Here is a 21958-nt window from a genome sequence, read left to right on the forward strand (position 1 = left end):
CCTGGCTCTTTATTACTAGGAAAACTGACATGGGAAACACCTTTCCAGCATGTCCTCTGTGGTGGTTAGGAGTTATATGCACCAGAGAAAACATGTTCTTAAATCTATTCCTGTTGGTGTAAAACCATTCTAAGATATTTTTCTGAGGCTACTTCATTTAAGATGTGAGTCACCACATTCAGGATAGATCTTCAACTTACTACTGGTATCTATTATGAACAAAATGAATAGAGAGAGAGAAAGTCATGGAAGGAGGAAGCAGAAAACAATGGAAGATGGAAGAGAAGGAGAGGAGAGCAAACACTAGTGTGTGCCTTGGCATGTGACAGAGGAGACAAGGATGGCCAGCAGCTGACCTTGGGAAGAAAACATAAATTTGGTGATATACTAGTCTGAATATTTTTCTTTCCTCAAAACTAACCTAATATATTCCTATTTTTATTTATTTTCTTTTTCTTTAATTTTTAAAGAAGTTTTAGGTTACATAAATGCTACATAAAAATATAGGGGATTCCCATATAACCCACCCCTCCATGTCCCACACTTTCCCTTTTTAACATCATCATTCATTAGTGTGGTACATTTGTTACAATCGATAAAAACATACAGAAGTGCTTCTACTAATTATGGTCTAATGGCCTATAGTTTACAGTATTCTTTACATTTTGCACTACACAGTTTTATAGGTTTTGACAAAATGTATATTGAGTTGTATGAAAAAAATATGCAGAAAAAATCACAGCTCCCAAAAATGCCCCATGTCAATTATTCTTGCCTCTCCATTCCCTTACAACCTGTTAGGATCACTGTCATTATTTCAATATTATAAGTTCTTACTTTACAAGAATAATAAGTCTACTTAATTCCATGGTTTCATTCCACCATATTGTTCATTCCTCAGTCTTGAGGATTTTAGGATGATAATGCCTATTCTTCTTCTGATTGAGAGAGAGAGCTTAGATCTCATGGATCACATGAATGGAACTAACTTCCTTGCAGTTGTAGATTCTTTCTGGTTTTGGGTGTAAGTTTTATCCATGTCATCTTTTAGATAGTTGTCCTCAGTGAGTCTGATGAACAGGAGAGAGGGATTGGCCATAATTCTGCTGAGAATCAAGACTCAATCAGCAAATGATTAGGTGAAATATTTAAATCTCTGGGACATATAATTAATGGATATAGTGCGCCTTATAGGTTCAAATAAAAGAGACTGAACAACCATGTGTAAGAAATTTATAAAAGAGTTTAATTCTGATACATTGTGGAGATAGGTTATCATATATTCCAAGGTAAGGTCCATTAACAGGGCACCAGTTTCTTGGCATAGAATGTCCTGCCTTTAATGTTGATATGTCTTTAGTTCCCTGAGGAGCACCCCTTCTTGAGACACTGTTTACTGTGGCACTCAGTGAGATCCTCCTGAGACATTCATAACTATGTATGACCTCCTCACTCACTTTGAGCTCTCATAGCCACACTGGAATTGTCCTGAATGACATTGCAATGCCAGATACAGGCCATTATTTTATATCTTGTCATAACTACCAAATTGTGTGGGAGAAAGTTTAAACTACAATGTGATCTGTAATCCACACTTAGTGGCAATGCTCCAAAATGTGTTCAATTGTAACAAATATACCATACTAATGAAGGATGTTGTTAATGTTGGAAAGTGTGGGAACAGTAGGAAATGGGGCATATGGGTATCCCCTACATTTTTTATGTAACATTTATGAAATCTAAATATGTTTAAAAATAAAAAATTAACTCACTTGTATTTAATATTTCACCCTTATGGTCATCTAGGTCTTTTCCCAAACTAAGTGCTACTTTGTGCTCCTTAATAATCTCTTGGTTCCATAGAGGATCATCCCCAGGTGTCATTACCCATGACAACTTAGTGCAACTTAGGGCAACTTAGTGATTTTATATGCTGAGTTTGGCTTAGAAAGAGGCCACATTAAAGCAAAAGGAGGCTTTCAGGAAATAATGCTTAAGCAGTATATAATACTAGGCTAAGTTTCAATTTCACAAGAACAAAGTTCAGAAGAACAATAATCCATATCAATGGCCTGGCATACTGGTCAGTCCTCTTTTGCTAGCAATGCCTATGCACTCTAGAAATTCCTTCCACTCTTTTAGAAAATATATCAGGACTCCTCAGTATGGACATTTAATATTATTTCAGTTATTATGTGTATCTCCTCCCCTTGACAATACCCCATGAATACATTCATATTTCATAGAAATGTGCCCCAGGTGCACCCTTCCCCACACATCACCCCACTACTGACACCCTGCAGCATTTATACTCCCCTCCCACATTTGCAGCATTTCTCTAATCCAAAACCTCTCCAAAAACAAAGTTAACAAATAATAAAATATTTTAAACATTTTAAAAACTAAATAAAACTGTTTTTGATTTCTGCCTTTTATCACTGTAAGGTTTGTTATCCTTTATGTATATTGACAATTTCTTTTGTATGTTCCCTTAGTGTATTTTATATTTCAATTTGTTTTCCAAGAAGTGTTAGATTATAGATGTCACATAAAAAATATACGTGATTCCCAAATACCTCCTACCCCCCACATCATCCCCTAAAAATAACATCTTAAGTATGATACATTTGTTATAATTGATGAAAAATATTGAAGCATTGATACTAACCATGGGCAGTGGTTTGTGTTATGGCTTATAGTTTACAACATACATTTATAGGTTTTGGCAACATGTATAATGGTATGTATTTGTCATTGCAAAATCATGTAGAACACTTCCAATGTTCTAAAAAATGCCCTATGTTCCACCTATTCTTCCACTCCCATCCTCTTGGAATTTATGGTAACCACTAAGTTTCATTTTTTCAAGAATAAAAGTTCATAGCTACATGCATTAATATTGAAAGTTTGATATACTGGCATGTTTTCTTTTGTTTGACACTGCCTTTGTACTCAAGAGATTCTTTCTTCTCTATTGGAGAATGTAACAACTCTCCCCAGAATGGGAGTTTAATACCTCTTTTTTTTATTGTGTGGATTTCCACCCACTGAGATAACACCCTATGACAAAATGAACATGTTCAATTCCACAGAAGCATGCCCCAGGTGCACCCTTTCCCACTTATTCCACCCCACCACAAATGCCCTGCACCAGTTACCCTCCCCTGCCATATTTTCCAAAAGAACATTCCCACCACTGTAAATTCAACCACATGCCTAAATTCACACAGGTTACCTTTTCCTTTCTCCAGCCCTATCCTGAGTTATATGGTAGTCCACCTCAAGCCCCCCACACTGCTCACCCTCACATCCCAGCATTGTAAACTCTAATCACATCCCTGCACCACCATCATGTACTCCACTTACAAATAACATCCTTCCTCCTTATCATAGTGTCTACCCATATTGAGGGAATACTCACCTTGCTCTACTCCCTTTCTGTTTCCTGAAATCCTATCTTTCAGACTCCAGCTCTGTTACTCTGTTTATTATGCTCAGTGAAATCATGCAATATTTGCCCTTTAGTGACTGGCTTACTTCACTCAAAATAAGGTCTTCAAGATATATCCATGTTGCTGTGTGTCAATCTTTCTTTCCTCCTTACAGTTGGGTAATATTCCATTGTATGTGTATACCACATTTTGCTTATCCATTCATCACTTACTGGATGCTTGGATTATTTCCAATTTTTGGCAATAATTAATAATGTCACTATGAACAATGTTTTGCATAATCTTCTTTCAATTCTTAGTACATACCAAGTAGTGGGATTGAGGGGCAATATGGCAATTCTATATTTGGCTTCCTGAAGAAGCATCACATCATCTTTCACAATGACTGCACCATTTCACATTCCCATCCACAGTGAATAAATTTCCCTTTCCTCCACAACTTCTCCAAAACTCGCAGTTCTCTGTTTTATTTAATACAATTTTCATTTTTCATTTTTTCTCATTTTTAAAGATTACATAAAAGTCACAAAATATATAGGGAAAACCCATATGTTCCACCCTTTCACACTCCCATGCTCTCCGACATTAATATCTTTCATTAGTCTGGTACAATAGATACAACTGATGAACACGTATTGAAGCATTGTTACTAATTTTTGATTATATTTAACATTATAGTTTACACTCTTACTACACAATTTTATAAGTTACCACAAAATGTATAATGGCTTGTATCCATCATTGCAATGTCATGCAGGACAATTCCCATGGCATGAAAGTGCCTCCATGTTACACCTATTCTTCTCTTTCCCTCCCCTCAGAAATCCTGTTGGCAACAGCCTTTATATCAATGATATAAGTTCTTTCATTATTTGGATAATAAGAATTGTACAATGGAATAATAATAAATCTACTTTAGTCCATTATTCATTCCCCAATCTTGAGGATTTTGGGGTGGTGATGTCCAGTCTGTTTTTGATTGGGAGAGGCGTATACCCATGGGGCAGGTGGATGGAACTATTTTGCTTGCAGTTGCAAACACTCTCTGTTCCTTGACATGGGAGTTGTTTATTATCATCTCCTTTTCAGTTGTCCTGGGTAAGGAAAATAAACTGGAGAGAAGCATTTCCAAATCTGCTGAATTTAAGGGCTCAACTATCTCAAGAACAGACCAAAGATTTAAGTCTGTGGGACATATATTTGGCAAGTATAATGCTAATTGTAAGTTCCAATAAAAGGGACAGAAGAACCATGTTTAGAGATATTATAAATAACTGTAATTCATTGGAGAGCATAAATTCCAAAGTAAGGTCCACTGACAGGGTGACAAATTTCTGAGCTTGTCTGCACTGCCTGGGAATTTTATGAGGCCAGTAAATGAGGTCCTGCAGATACATGCATAAGCAAAACCTCTGGAATGAACTCCCAGCTCACTCTGAAATCTCTTAGAGAGAAAAACTAATTTGTATTTAATCTATCTCCTCTTTTAAAAAAATTTGGTTGTCCCAGCTCTTTTATTTTTTGTCCTTAATTATTTTTTTAATGTTACATTAAAAAAATATGAGGTCCCCATATACCCCCACCCCCCTCAACCCACTCCTCCCCCCATAACAACAACCTCTTCAATCATCATGAGACATTCATTGCGCTTGGTGAATATGTTTCTGAGCACCCCTGCACCTCATGGCCAATGCTCCACACCATAGTCCACATTCTCCCACAGTCCACCCAGTGTGCCATGGGAGGGCATACAATGTCTGGTAACTGTCCCTGCAGCACCACCCAGGACAACTCCAACCACTGAAAATGCCCCCACATCACATCTCTTCTTCCCACTCCCTACCCCCAGCAGCCACCATGGCCACTTTCTCCACACCAATGTCACATTTTCCTCGATTACTAATCACAATAGTTCATGAATAGAATATCAGTAAATCCACTCTAATCCACACTCTATTCCTCCATCCTGTGGAACTTAGAGTTTTTGTGTCCACTCCACATCTATATCACGAGGGGGCTTAGATTATCCAAACACTTTTTCCAGATGAATTAATAGTTGGAGCATGAAAATAACCCCTCAGTATCAAGGAAGCTTATTCCCTGGAGACATAATCTGTGCCGGTAAGATGGCAATGCATTTAAATGCTGAGTTTGGCTTACAGAGAGGCCACATGTGAGCAACAAGGAGAGTTTCCAGAGGTAACTCTTAGGAATATATAGTGCTAGGCTAAGTTTCTATTTCACAAGAGAATGCTCATAACTAATCATCAATATCAAGGGCTTAGAGCAATGTTCTATATTCCTTCACTAGGCACTACGCGTATACTCAGGAGATTCTCACCTTTGTATTAAATAATGTAGCAGGACTCCCCAGGATGGGAACTCAATATAATTTTGGTGATTGTGTGGGTATCCATCCACTGACACAATGCCCCCAAATCACTTCAACATACTGATATGCCTTGGATGCACTCACCAGGTGAAACCTTCCCTCTAAATTCCCCCATCACTGACATCCCACACCAGTGATCCTCCCATGCCAATTGTGACAATTTGTGATCAAAAACCTATTCAAAAAGATGCCAAAAAATAAAACAATAAAATAACATGAAAATACAAATAGTAAGCTAAAAAGTAACAAGTACAATACAGAAATAAAAATTTAAAAGTAATTTGAAATAAAATAAAATGTTTTATACCTTGTATCTTTCATCATGGTAAGTTGTTATCTTGTATGTGCAGTTGCAATTTCTTCATTTGTTTCCCCATTGTCTTATTATTTTCATTTTATCTTCAAAGAAACATTAGGGTACAGAAAATTCACATAGAAAATATAGGGTATTCCCATATACACAATGCCCTCCTTTTCCCCTCTCACCAAAAAATATTTTAGCTGTGGATGGCACATTATTTACAATTGATGTACAAATATTGAAGTGTTGCTACTTACTATGATCAAAGATTTGCTTTATGGTTTACATTTTGCTCCCCTTATATTTAATAAGCTTGGAGAAAATGTAAAATGGCCTCTATCCATTAATTGCAAGATCATGAAGAATAATTCTAATGCCCTAAAAATGCCCTATGTTCCATCTATTCTATTCTTCCACCCATTCTCCTCAGACACTATGGTAATAACTAAGTTTCAATTGTTGTTGTACATGATTCATAGTTACTTGCAATAATGTTGAAGGCTTGGCATATATATATTTTTAAGTCTTTTGTTGCTTTGTAAAGTCTTTTTATTTATTTATTTTTTAAAGATTTATTTATTTTTTATTTCTCTCCCCTCCACGCCCACCCCGGTTGTCTGTTCTCTGTGTCTATTTGCTGCGTCTTCTTTGTCTGCTTCTGTTGTCATCAGTGGCACGGGAATCTGTTTCTTTCCATTCCATCATCTTGTATCAACTATCCATGTGTGCAGTGCTATTCCTGGGCAGGCTGCATTTTCTTCCGCGCTGGGCGGCTCTCCTTACAGGGCGCACTCCTTGCGTGTGGGGCTCCCCTATGCAGGGGACACCCCTGTGTGGCACAGCACTCCTTGCATGCATCAGCACAGTGCATGGGCCAGTTCCACACGGGTCAAGGAGGCCTGGGGTTTGAATCGTGGACCTCCCATGTGGTAGATGCACACTCTAACCACTGGGTCAAGTCCGCGGCTGGCTTGGCCTATTTGTTTCTATTAGTCATTGCCTTGCTCTCCAGAATGTCTTGCCCCTCTATTTGAGAATATAACAGGACTCCCTGACATGGGAGTTTAATCTTCTCTTGTTTATTGTGTGATGATCCACCACTGAGATAAAATATTATGACAAAATGAACATTTCCATATTCCACAGAGGCATGTTCTAGGTGAGCTGTATCACACATATCCCACCACATCTGACACCATACACCAATAATTTGCCCCTGCTATATTTGCCAAAAGAACATTCCTATCCCTGCAGTTTTAACCTTAGGTCTTCAAATATCCAGACCTTCTTCTTCCTGCAACCCTCTCCCCAGTCCCATGGACAGTCCAGTCCAACTCCTCCAACCTATCTCATCAGTGCACCACTCTCATGCCAATCCACAGTCCAACTGCACCCTTCCAACTTATAGATTTTGCCCATATGGGCATTGGCTCACCACCCTCTCTTCCCTTTCTATATCCTATTAGCCTATCTTCCAAACTATGGCTCTGTGTGTCTATACAATTTGCTTAAGTCATATCAGTGAGGTCATGTACTATTTGTCCTTCAGTGACTAACATTTCAATCAACATAGGTGTTCAAGATTCATCCATGTTATACTGTTTATTACTACTGCATTTCTCCTTACAGAAATGAAAAAAAGACTTTATTTTTGAGATATAGGATTTTTATATATGCTGGGTATGAGATACTTATATAGGTGCTTACCAAATATTTTCTGACATTAATTAGGCTGCATTTTGACTTTCTTGAAAAACTTCTTTGAAGTGTAAGAGTTTTTATTTTGAGGAGGTCACATTTAACTATTTTTTCTTTCATTGCTCAGGTTTTCATGTAAAGATTATGAAACCATTTCCTAATAAAAGATCTCATAGATGCTTCCATACATTATTGTTTAGGAGCTTTATGATCATGACTCATATTTAGATCTTTGATCCATGTTCAGTTAGTTTTTGTATAGGGCATGTGATAGTAACCCTCTCTCATTCTTTTGGATATAGATATCCAGTTATTCAAGAACCATTTGTTGAAGAGGCCATTCTCTCCCGCTTAAGTGGGCTTGGATCCTTGTTGGATAACAGTTGAAATTTTATGCAAGCATCTGTATCAGAATTCTCAATTCTGTTCCATTCATCCATATGTGTACCCCTGTTCACTACCATACAATTTTGACCACTGTAGCTTTATAGTGTGTTTTAAAATGAGATAGTGTGATTCTTCCAATCTTGTTTTTCCTTTTCAATATATTTTTGGCTATTTGTGTTTCCTTGCCCTTCCAAACAATTTTCATAATTAGCTTTTCCAATTCAGTAGAAGATGCTGTTGTAATTTTTATTAGGATTTCATTGAATCTGTAAATCAATTTGGATAAGACAGATATCTTAATGATATTTAGTTTTCCAATTCATGTACATGGGATATTCTTCCAATTACTTATACATTTTTAAATTCCTTTTAACAATGCTGTGTAGTTTTGAACTGTTTTTACCCAGAAAGAATGCTGTACTTTATCAGATGCTTTTTCTATGTCAGCAGAAATGACCATGTGATTTTTTCCCCTTCATCTGTTAATATGGTGTATTACATTGATTTTCTTATGTTGAATCATTCTTGCATATCAGGAATAAAGAACACTTGGTCATGGTGTAATATTTTTTTCTGTTTTTTTGAATAAGATTAGCAAATATTTTGTTGAGGATTTTAGCATCTAAATTCATTACGGTAATTGTTCTCTAGTGTTCTTCTATGTTGTCTTTAAGTGGCTTTGGTATTAGGGTGATGATGGCATCATAGAATGAGTTAGGCAATATTCCTTCCACTTGTGTTTTTGGAAGATTTAAAACAGGATTGGTGTTAGTTATTCCAGAATGATTGGTAGAATTCACCTGTGAATCCATCTGGTCCTGGGCTTTTATGGTTGAGAGGACTTTTTATGACTAATTCAGCCTTGTTATTGTGATTGGTCTATTGAGTTCTTCTACTTCTACTTTTGTTAATATAGGTTGCTTGTGTGTGTCTAGAAATTTCTCCATGTTCATCTAAATTATCCATTTTTGTGAACATGCAATTTTTCAAAGTCTTCTCTTATGATACTCATTATTTCTGCAGGATCAATGGTAATTTCCCCTCTCTGTCACTTTTTATTTGATTTATTTGCATCTTCTCAATTTTTCTCTTTGTTAGTCTGTCTAGGGTTTGTCAATTTTATTAATCTTCTCAAAGAACCAGCTTTTGTTTTTGGTATTTTTTCTAGTGTTTTCTTTAATTCTAAATTTCATTTGTTTCTGTTTCTAATGTTTGTGATTTTCACCTTTCTGCTTGCTTTGGGTTGAACTTGTTCCTTCTCTTGTTCCTCCAGATGTGCAGTTAATTTTAATTTTACCTCTTTCTTCTTTTTTTAAATTTATTGAAGTATATCACTTACACATCAACATACATAAACAATAAGTATATAACAGTTGTAAACTTACAAAACAAACATATATAACATCAAACCTATATAGCATCTCACCCTACCACCAATAACTTGCATTGTTTTTATACTAATGACTAAAGAGCATTGTCAAAATATTGCTACTAAACAAAGTATTTTCCCCTAACCAATCCAATTGTTATTATCTTTATATCATTTATATATGAACATACATAAACAATTAAGTGTATAGTAAAAGTCATGAATTTACAAAGCAAACATGCATAACATCATACAGGGGTCCCAAGCATCAACCCTCCACCAACACATTGCATTGTTGTCATGAGTCGTTTGTTACAAACTATGAAAGAACACTGTCAAAACCTTACTACTAATCATAGTCCTTATCTTACATTTGGTGTGTTTTTCCCCCAGCCCACCCTATTATTATTTTGTAAATATATATTTTTTATAACAGAAGTTGTTAACTTATAAACCAATTATGCATATGTGCAGAATTCCCAAACAGCATTCCTTCATCAACACACCACAATGTGGTGTGTCATTTACTATAGATAAAATAATATCATCTGATAGTGTACATTTGGCTCACATTTTCCATACTGCCTCAGTATCAATACAGTACATCTTTTTCATAGGTGCAAGAATATTATATTATTACTAATGACAGTCCATAGGTCACTCCAGCTGTATTTTTCTCATGCTTCACCACATTCCCATTCCCCTGCAGTAGTGATATACATTTGGTCTAACTAACAAAGGACAATCTTGCTTCTGTACCATCAAGCACAGTTCTCATCCACCTCTTGGTTTACTGTGCTATCCAGTTCCTAGGTTATTCTCAAGCATTCTGTCAATTGGCACTTACATAACTAGACTACCATTTTCATTCACATCCCCATTTATAAACTAGCTGTTACTCACTGTGTGTTACCATCCACTGTATACATTTCCACAATTTTACAGTCAAGCTAAGTAAAACTTCTACATACATTGAACATCAGTAGTCCAATCATTCCTTCTCTTATTTCCTTTAAGAAAACACGACCTACCACCATGTCTTGAAGACATTTTCCAATAATTTCTTGTAGGAATTTTATGGTTCTAGCTTTTATTTTTGGGGTTTTTTTTTTGATCCACTTTTTAGTTAATTTTTGGAAAATGTGTGAGATATGGGTCCTCTTTTCTTCTTTCAGCTATGGATGTCCAATTCTTTCAGCACAATTTGTTGAATGGATTGTTCTGCTTAGCTATGTGAGTTTGACAGGCTAGTCAAAAATCACTTGACGATAACTGTGAGGGTCTGTTTCTGAACCATAAATTTGGTTCCAATTGGCCTATTGTGTCTGTCTTTAGGCCAGTACCATATTGTTTTTACAACTATAGGTAAATACTGTTATTTAAAGTCTGGAGATAAGGATTCATGACTCCTTTTTATGATGTTTCTGGCTATTCAAGACTCCTTACCCTTCCAAATAAATTTAATGATCATGGTTTTAATTTTTTCTTTAATGCTGGTGTTATTTTTATCAGGATTTCATTAAATCTGTATGTTAATTTGGGTAGAATTGACATCTTAATTATATTTAGTCTTCCAATCCATGAGCATTGAATGTTCTTCCAATTATTTAGGGGGTTAGGATTTTCTGTTTGTTTTAACATTGAGTTGCAATTTTCTGAATACAATTGCTTTACCTCATTGATTAACTTTATTCTGGACTATTTGTGTTTTATCTGTCATATTTTATTTCCACCAGTCTTTTGACACTTTTAGTTACTTTGATTGATATAATCTTCTTTTCTAGACTCTCTTCAAAGCCTCTCTCTCCTGTCTTTTCTTTTCAGGCTCTAGCAACCCTTTAGTATTTACTGAAATTCTGGTCTCTTGCTTAGAAATTCTTAGTTTCTGTTTATCTGTGAATATTCAAATTTTGCCCTCATTTTTGAAACACAGTCTTGTTGGATATAAGATTCTTGACTGGAAGTTTTTCTCCTGTACTATCTTAAATATATCAGACCACTGTCTTCTTGCCTCCATGGTGAGAAATTAGCACTTAATCTTATTGGATATCCCTTATATGTTATGCACTGCTTTTCTTTTGCTACTCTGAGAATTCTTTCTTTGTCTTTGGCCTTTGACATTCTGATTAGTATGTGTTTTGGAGTTGTTCTATTTGGATTTTTTTGGATGGGACGACATTGTGCTTCTTGCACATGGATATCTATATCCATGTCCTTCAATAAGCTTGGGAAATTTTCTTCCATTATTTCTTTAAATATTCCTTCTGTCCCTTTTCCCTTCTCTTCTCCTTCTGGGACACCCATGAAAAATATGTTTGCATGTCTTTTGCTGTCATTTAGATCCCTGAGACCTTGTTCAATTTTTTCCATTCTATTCTTCATCTGTTCTTTTGTATGTTCACTTTCAGAGGCCATTTCTTCAAGCTTAGGCATCCTTTCTTTTGCCTCCTCAAATCTGCTATTATATGATTCCAATGTTTTTTTAATTTCATTGATTGCAACTTTCATTCCCATAAGATCTATTTTTCTATGTATGCTTTCAAATTCTTCTCTGTGCTCATTCAATGTCTTCTTAATATCCTTAATCTCTTTAGCCATATCACTGAATTTATTAAGGAGATTTTTGTGAACATCTATAATTAGTTGTCTCAACTCCTTTATGTCATCTGGAGGCTTATCTTGTTCCTTTAACTGGGCCACAGCTTCCTGTTTCTTGTTGTGGATTGTAATTTTTTGTTTGTGTCTTCACATCTGGTTTATAAGAGTATTTATTCTGGGTGCAGTTTTTCTCTTTAGTTTAGGGCTTCCTATCATTTATCCCTTGCTGGTTGTGCAATATTAACCAAGCATGTAGTTGGTGCTGTAAGCTTTGGAAGCTCAAGCTGCTCTCATCACACCAGCGACCAATAAATCTTCTTCCAACTTTCTCCTTTGCCAGGGGTAGGGACAGATTATGTGGAATAATCCACATGCAGGCTTAGACTGTAGTTGCCCAGAGAGACTGATGAAGCTTCACATCCATTTCTACCCTTCTGGGGTCAGGGATGGAGCTGTAGGTATGGGCACCAATCTATGCAGTGTGCATCCAAGATGACTGCAGTTGCCCTGGTATACTTCTGAATTTCAGTCTATTGCAGCCAGAGGTACCTGCAGTTGCCTATATAGGCTGGTTCAGGGCTCCTCAGAATCCACCCTTCAAGAGGCAGGACTGAAACCTAGGCAGTCTGCAGGCTGATCTACATGAAAGAAACTGATTCCTGCCCTTTCAGCCTGGCTTCCCCTCAGGCTGGAGGTGGAGTCAAAATGGCGGCTACTGGCCTCTTTCTGAATTGGGTTGGTCCACACCCCCCTGTTCCCATGGCTATCTCTTCACCAGCCAGGTCTGCCAATCAGTAGCTGGAATCGGCAGCCAACCATCTCCTCCTCCCCTGTTTCTGGGAAATGGAGCTTCCAATTCCCATCACAGAACAGCTTCTGGGGTGGCTCGTGCCACCAGAGTAGGATAATCACCCATCTCCATGGCTTGGCCAGTAATTTTCCAGAGAGGCTGGTGGAGGTCCCTGTAGCTTCCTCCCTGCTGGAGGTGGCACTGGGGCCCAGGGTAGACCTGCAATGTGATCTTGATGGGAAGAAGCTGCTCTCCACCAGCACTGGGACTTTCAGTCTGCCCCGCTTCCCCTTATGCCAGGTGTGGAGTTAAGATGGCTTATCCTGGCCTCTTTCTGACTTTGACAGTTTCGAGCTTGAGCTGTTCTCAGGATTATATGGTAGCGAAATGAATTTCCTCATCAATAGCTGAAATTGGTGCCCAACTGTCTCTTCCTCCCCCATTTTGTGAAAGTGGAGTTTTCAATTCCAGCCGTGGAACAGCTCCCAAGGTGGCTTGTGTCTCCAGTGGGGGATGGGCACTGGCAGGGAGCACTCTCCTTATAAGTCTTCTCTGAAGATGGGCAGTCTCCTCCTTCCACTCCTTCAAAGATGTTTCAGGATGCTCTTCTGGTCTTCTGGAGTCCCCAAAAAGTTGCTTCACCTAGCTCCAGAGAACTCTGGGTGTTTACTAACTGCCCTGTAGCAGGAGCTGACTCTTGGAGCTCCTTACTCTGCTGCCATCTTGCTGGTTGTCCTCTTCTTTTTAATAGAAGCATTTATGGTTATAAATTTCCCTTTCTACACTGCTTTAGATGGGTCTTGTAAGTTTTTACATGTTGTATTCTCATTTTTCAGGGTATTTACAGATTTCTTTAGCAATTTCTTACTTGATCATCTTCCATAAATTCCATACATTTTTACCTATTCTTTTTCTGCCTCTTATTTTCCAGCTTCATTCCCATGTGGTCAGAGTTATTAATTTCTATAATTTAGTACTTCTAATTTCATTGTCACTTGTTCTGTTATATAGCATGTGGTCTCTCCTAGAATATATTCCATGTACACCCAAGAAAAATGTATATCCTGCTGAATTCATTTTTAAATAAATTTATTGTATATGTACATTTAAAGGTGCTTTATTTTTTAAAGGTTTATTTTATTTATTTCTCTCACCTTCCCACTTCCCCACCCCAGTTGTCTGTTTTCTGTGTCTATTTGCTGCGTGTTTTTCTTTGTCCACTTCAGTTTTCAGTGGCACTGGAATCTGTGTCTCTTTTTGTTGCGTCATCTTGCTACATCAGCTCTCCATGTGCAGCACCATTCCTGGGCAGTCTGCACTTTCTTCTGCCCTGGGCTGCTCTCCTTATGGCATGAACTCCTTGCACGGGAGGCTCGCCTATGTGAGGGGCACACTGGCATGGCAGGGCACTCCTTGTGTGCATCAGCAGTGCACCTGGACCAGCTCCACATGGGTCAAGGAGGCCTGGGGTTTGAACTATGGACCTCCCATGTGATAGACAGACGCCCTATCCACTGGGCCAAGTCCAATTCCCTAAAGGTGTTTTGGATTACATAAATGTTATATCAAAATTATAGGTGATTCCCATATAGCCTATCACCCCCCCAATATTTTTCCATGAACATCCTTCATTAATGTGGAACATTTGTTACAATTAAAGAATACACATTGAAGCATTGATACTAAGCATGTTCTCTTTTTTGTCTTTATTTATTTTTAATATTACATTAAAAAAATGAGGTCCCCATAAACCCCCCACCCCCTCACCCCACTCCTCCCCCATAACAACAATCTCCTCCATCATCATGAGACATTCATTGCATTTGGTGAATACATCTCTGAGCACCGCTGCACCTCATGGTCAATGGTCCACATCATAGCCTGTTCTTTCTACCATGACATTTTATACATTTTGGCAAAATATATAATGGTCTGTATCCATCATTGCAATGTTATGCAGAACTCTACCAATGTCCCCAAAATGCTCGATGTTACACCTAGTCTTCTCCTTCCTTCCACTCAGAACCTCTCATGACCCCTCCATTTATACCAATCTTACAAGTTCTTTCAATAGTATAATAGCAATGTCTACTTTAGTCCATATTTGCATTCCCCCTTACGCTTGTTCATTCCTCAATCATGAGATTTGGAGATGGTGATGCCCACTTTGTTTCTGACTGAAAAGGGGTTAAAATCACATGGAAGAGATAAATATAACTGTCTTGATTGCAATTGTAGATATCTTCTGTTTTTGTTTTTGTTTTTTTTTTTTTGGTGGCGTTGTCCATCATCTCCCTTTTGCTAGGTGTCCTGGGTGAGTTCGATAAACTGGAGAGAAATTGGCTGCAACTCTGCTGAGATTCAGGGCTCAGCCAGCATACGTACAGCCAGATTTAAGTCTCTGGTACACACATTTAATGGGTATAGTGATAAATATAGTTCCCAATAAAAGGGGCATAAGTGTCATCTGTAGGAAAATTATGAATGAATCTAACTCAAATACATTGGGGGATAGATTTTCATATATTCCACTGGTAGTGTGTTTTTTATATATTCCACTGAATGGATGTTTCATTCATGCAATTATCAGTCCATAGTGTCTAGATGTCTCTAGAGCCCTCAGAAGTCTTCCTGCTTGAGGCCCTGTTTACTGTGGCAGTCAGTGATTTCCTACTGAGGTGTTGCATAAATATAACCTCTGGAATTACCTCCCAACTCACTTTGAAATCCCCTAGTCTTAAGAAAACAACATTTCCGCCTTTTGGTACAGGTCTTTTTCCAAATGTATCAGTAGTTAGAGTAGTTGTTGGTTGATAGTAATTCCTTGGTGTCAGGGAGACTCATCCCCAAGAGAGATGCCCCACACAGGTTGAAGGAAGTGAGCTTATGTGCTGAGTTTGGCTTAGAGAGTGACCACATTGGAATGACAAGAAGGGTTTCAGGACATAACTCTTAGGCAATATATAATATTATTCTAAGATTCAATTTCATAATAATGCAATTCAGAAGTATAAGCATCAATACCAAAGGTTTAGCATAGTGGTATCTACTCCTTCACTAGGCACAGACCATGTACTCCATAGATTCTTACCCCTCTATTAGAAGAATGTATCAGGGTTCCCAAGGATCAGAACCGTTCTTTCAATTATTTTATGTCTCCAACTACTGAGACAACACCCATGAAAACTTGAACACATTCATATTCCATAGAGGCATGTCCCTAGTGCACTTCTCCCCCATGTGCCTTCACCACAGAAAGTCTCTGTGAGCACCAGTGTTCCTTCCCTGACACTTCTGCAATCCTTTTTCGCTCCAAATCCTCCTTAATAACAATGTAAAAATAAATAAATAAAACTAATAATTAAAATAAAATAATAAATAACAAAATATAAAAGAGAAAATTCTTTTTTTTTGTATTGTGTCTTCCATAATCTAACATCTGTTACCTTTTAGATACACTAGATATTTTTACTGTATGTCCTCCCAGTGGTTTATTTGTTTCACTTAATTTTCTAAGAAACTTTAGCATCATTGGTTTTAATATTCTGTATATGTCTATTACATATAGACCATCTAAAGTAGTATTTAAGGTCTCTGTTTCTTTTTTAAACCTCTGACCTGATATTCTGTCTAATGGTCATAATCATGCATTAAATTTACCTACTGTAATTGCAGAAGCATCTATTTCTCCCCTTAATTTTTTCATTGTTTACCTCATGTGTTTTGTTTCATTACATGTTCTGTATCTCCTCCTGTTGTTTTGTTACCCCATTAGACTTGTTCATGTCTTCCTGTTTCTTAGTATGGCTTGTAATTTTTTGCTAGAGACTAAGCATATATTTATCTTGCTTATTCAGTATATTCAGTTGGTTAGCTGCAATTGCTTCTCTAAGGTTCTATTTCATTCTTTGTGTGTATTAAGGATATTCTTTGATCCTTGGTTCCACTTATTCTATAACCTTGTAGTTGTCCATGCTTCTCCAAGAAAATATTAAGACCACAGCAAAGGAAAAAAGAAGAGAAAAGGAATATTAATTTAAAAAGATGAAAAAGGAACTATAAATGAACCTGAAAAAATGAGTTGTAAGAGAGAAAAGTCATAAAAACAAAAAGGAATAAGTATAAAAAAGGTGGAATAAAAAATACATAAAAAGAAACAACAAAATATAGAATAAAATAAAGACCAGAAAGATGACAAGAGAAAAATGAAATTTAAGACCCAATAAGAGAAGTTGAAATGAAAATAGCAACAAAAGAATGAAAAATGAAAGAAAGAAAAGAAATTAACTAAGGAGAAAAATTAGAGAAAAAAGCATATAAAATAAAGGAATAAAAAAAACAGAAAAAATAGGCTTCTTACTAAGGCAAGTAACAACCATCTCAGGCTGCCAGTGATCACTAATGAATCACCTTGTGGAGGAACCCTCCTTCCATATGTAAGATACCCAAATGTAGAGGAAAAAAAAGAATAAAAAAATAAAAAATGTAAAATAATAAATTTAAAAAGAAACTAAAAAATAATACTCAGTCTATGTTTCCTGTGATGAGGCTCTGCTTGTCACTCAATTTCTTCTCCCCCAAGTATCCAGCTGGATGCATGAGAATCCACTGGATTGCTCTCCAGATCCCTCTTCCTCAGGACTTTTTGGGCAATGGACTGCTCCTAGGCTGCCTTTCCTAGCCCCGATTCTTCAAGCCTGTTAGGCTTTTTTTTTTTTCAGGATGTATTGAGGATTGAACCCAGGACCTTGTTTATGTAAAGCCAGTGTTCAACCACCGCATCACACCTGTTCCACTGGTTAGTCTTCAGAACAATTGTTGTCTGCCTCTGCCTACCCTACTTGTCCTTAGGCCAGTTGAGTTTCTGATGATTTGACAGTTGCCTTCCCCTTCTTCTCTCTTTCCTAGGCTGTTAGATGTCTGCCAGTCAACCTCCTCACTGACCAAGTTCCTCTCTTTCATTGATCATGTAGGTGTGACAGCCTGCCTTATCATCTTCCCCTTTCCCTCTTTCTTGGAGTGATTTTCAAAGCTACCTAATGGCTTTACTTTTTTTCTGGTGTGCCCTCATCTTGCCTTCCTGCAAAATTCTCACTGCTGAGTTGGCTGGGTGCCAGCACACACCTGATTTACTGTATCTCCTACAGATCAAGAGCCTCCTGGGTTCCAATGCAAACCCATGGTCACCCTGGGGCTTTCTTCACTCTCAGAGCTGACTGAGCACTTTTCTTCCAACCAAATCACTTCCCTGGCTTCCCTCTCCCTCTGAAATGGTTGTGTACAGGTTTGAGTGCCCTATCTCATATTGCTTCCCTTTCCCTCATCAACTGTGTACTCCCTCTCTAGCTGCCCTTTCCAATTGCCTCCATGGTCCCATGGCTTCTCTTATGCAAGGCAAACTTGCCTACCTTCCTGAAATTCATGGAGAAGGAGTGCTGCCATCACCCACTCTGTGATTTTGGATATCTCCTCAAATTCCCATTGTTTAAGCCAAACCATATAATGCTATTTGATAGAATAAATACTAAAACAGTTTTTGGAATCAGTATCATGGATTCCATACCAAAAATATGGAAACAACTTTGGAATTGGGTAATACGTAGGGGTTGGAAAAATTGTGCAATGATTGATAGACAATACTTAGATTATTTTGAAGAGAAATAAGGATGCTAAAGGTAATTCTGTTAAGGCCATAGGGGAAAATTTTAAATGTCTTACTGGAAATTGGAAGAAAATTAAGCCTTGTTTTAAAGTGGCAGAATACTTGGCAAAAGTGAGTCCTGATGTTTGATGTAAGGCATAACTTGAAAGTGATGAGCTTTGATATTTATCTGAGTATATTTCCAATCTAAATATGCTAAGTTCTGCCTGGTTTCTTGCACATTATAGTAAAATGTGAGTGGAAAAGGATAAGCTTAGAACAGAAGAGGGCAAAAAGAAACCAGAAAATGGTGGTTGGGAAAATTCTGAGTTTCTGGAAAATGGGTTCTCAGAGAAAAATGCTACATATGTGCACTTAATTAAAGAAGGATCCAGTCAGATATTTCAGTGCAAGTCAGGAATGGAGGTGCAATTATCTAGGTAGGATCTGTGGGAAGTCTTATTCTCTGTTGATTTATATTATGTTTTAGTTTGCTAAAGGAGCCAAAGGCAATATACCAGAAGTGGTTTGTCTTACCCAATGGGGATTTATAAGCTTAAAAGTTTCAGTTTCGAAGTTAAGAAAATGTCAAAATGAAGGCATCAGAAGTTGATACTTTCTCACAAATTACCAGCTGCTGGCAATCCTGTCACATGGCAAGGCACATGGAAATGTGTGCTGGTCTCTTCCTTCTCTAGGTTTTGCCATTTCCAGCTTCCTGCTTCTTTAGTTTTATCTCTTCTCTCTGAATTACATCCTTCTAAAGGAGTCCAATAAGAGGAGTGAGACACTCACTGGACTATGTCTTAACTGAGTAAGAAAATCAAGATGTCCCACCTATAATAGGTATTCACCCACAGGAATGGTTTAGCTTTAAGAACATGATTTTCTTGGATCCATCTAGATTATAACTATCAGAGTCCACTCTCTGGACATCAATAAGACATGGTCTTTCTATATGCAAAATACATTGATTCCATCACAATAACTTATAAGCCTTAAATCATTTCAATAACAACATTAGATACAAAGTCACATCAAAATGACTTATAAGTGTAGTCAGTCATGGGCCATTATTCCTCTTAATCTCTGGACCTGTGAAACTTAAGAGAGCAAGTTATATCCTCCCAATATATAATAGAGGGAAAGTATGGGCTAAATGTTCTTATTTCCATAGGGAGAAATTGGGAGAGAAGAAATGGTGATTCATCCCAAGTAATTCTGAAACTATACAGGGCATGCTCTATTAGATTGCAAGACCTGAAAGTCAAATACAGAATGATATTTTATCATCTGGACTTGATAACTTAGACCAACAGGCTCACCCTTTCCAAGGGCTTGCACAGCAGTCCTGCTAGCCCCAAAACACAAGGTAATGACTACAACATCTCCAAGGATTTGGGTGATGGCCAAGCTCTCAGCTCCAACCTCAGGAAGCATCAAGGTGGCAATCAGATTCTGGGATTTACCCTCCTCAAGCGCTGGGTCATGGCAAGCATCTCTGAAATCCCCAAGAAAATTGAGAACCCTGGGGTAGTAACACTCTTTCTGAATTATGGGGCTCAAGGCCTTTCCTCTGCAAGCTCCAAGGCATAGTCACATGTGGCAGTTTTAAATTATTTTGTAAACCCCAGAAAGAGAACTATGTTTGTAAACTATTCTCTTCCTCTGTGTGTGATACCCTTTGATTATATTAAATTCAGTAGAGGGAAATTTGATTAGATTATTTGATAAGATGGCTTTGGAGCTTTTGATTGGGCTAAATTATTGAAGCTTAACTCTGGTTTAGCCTCTGGCTACTTGCTGGGTCTAAGATAAACAGAAATACTGAAAAAGACTCAGGCAGATACAGGAAAAAGAATCTGCCATATTTGACCCTGCCCTGTAAGTGAAAGAACCACTAATGCACAACGCTGAAAGACATTGGGCCAATGGAGCAGCTGAAGAGGAGACAGTGAACCTGGATGGTAATGCTGAAATTTTGGCAGAGATCGGTGGCCATCTTGCTTCACCAAGTGGTGACACATCAGGATGAACAGTAGCTGACTTTAGTGAGAAAACATCTCTGATGGTGCCTGAGTTTTCACTCTTCATGGCCTTAGAACTGTATTCTTTTACCCTAAATAAATCCTAATTATGAAAGTGAACACATTTCTTGGCACTTTACATAGGCAGCCTTCTGGCAAACTAAAACAGAAATTGGTAAAAAGAAAGTGGGGTCATGCTGCTTGCAATTACCAAATATGCTGGAAAGATTTTATAAATGAGTAAGGGGTACTTTTTTGGAGGAATTGTGAGGTGTTTGATAGAAAAGGCCTAGAATGCTTTGAAAAGACTGTTGATAGATGTATGGATCCTAAAGTCATTTCATTTCCTATGATGCCTTAGAAAGAAATGATGAAAGTCTCGTTGGAAAATGGAGGAAATATGATACTTGTTTTGAAGATGCAGAGAACTTGGCAAAATTGACACATATGTTAAATGAAAACAGAATTAGACAAGGCCAAGCTTGCAGATTTAGGTGAGGTGAGTTCCAAAGTAAGTGTGGAAAATGCAGCCTGGCTTCTTGCAGTTTACAACAAAATGCAAAAGGAAAGAGATATGCTGATAACTATACTACTGGGAACAAAAAAAACAGAGAGTTATGATTCAGGAAATTCCAAGCTTCCATAAAACAAGCCCTGAGAGGATAGTGGCCCATGTGAAGATAACTAAACTTGGAACTTTTAAGTCAGGTTTGGGAATGCAGTTATCCAGGAAGAACTTGTGGAAAACCTTACTGTCTGATGGCTTGACCACTTGTTTCCTACATGCTAAACCAACAAGCTTTTTCTGAGATTTGCATGAATGAAATCACTGTCAGACATAATTTAAAAGGACAAGGAAGGGAAATATTGAAGGGAAAATGGCTTACAGAGGAAAACCATGGAAACTGAGGTCTGAATTTAAGACAAATCCTAGGGCCAAGAAGTCAATCCCATCCATGTGAATAAAGAGGGAAAGTTTTTCCAGCTTTTTGCAGTAAGAGTTTGGCTTCTCTGGGGTACAGAGAAGATGACTTGCTTTCCCTGGTGGTTGTGGAGAGTTAGGTAAATATCCAACTTCTCTGAGGGTGTTGAGCCAAGTCCCTATAGATTTGGGATAGTCAGATCACCACCTTACTGTTTTGAGAGGGTTGGGTCTATATTCCAGAAGTTATGGAGAATGTGGCCACCTCATTGTGCTAAGGGGGATAAGAATGTACCCCAGATATTAAGAGGTGAGGTTTAGGGTGAGGTCATCATCCAAATATGTTTAGCAAGTGGAACTAAAAATATGGCCATTGGGCAA

This window comes from Dasypus novemcinctus, chromosome X (assembly GCF_030445035.2).
Source record: "Dasypus novemcinctus isolate mDasNov1 chromosome X, mDasNov1.1.hap2, whole genome shotgun sequence".
Lineage (NCBI taxonomy): Eukaryota > Metazoa > Chordata > Mammalia > Cingulata > Dasypodidae > Dasypus > Dasypus novemcinctus.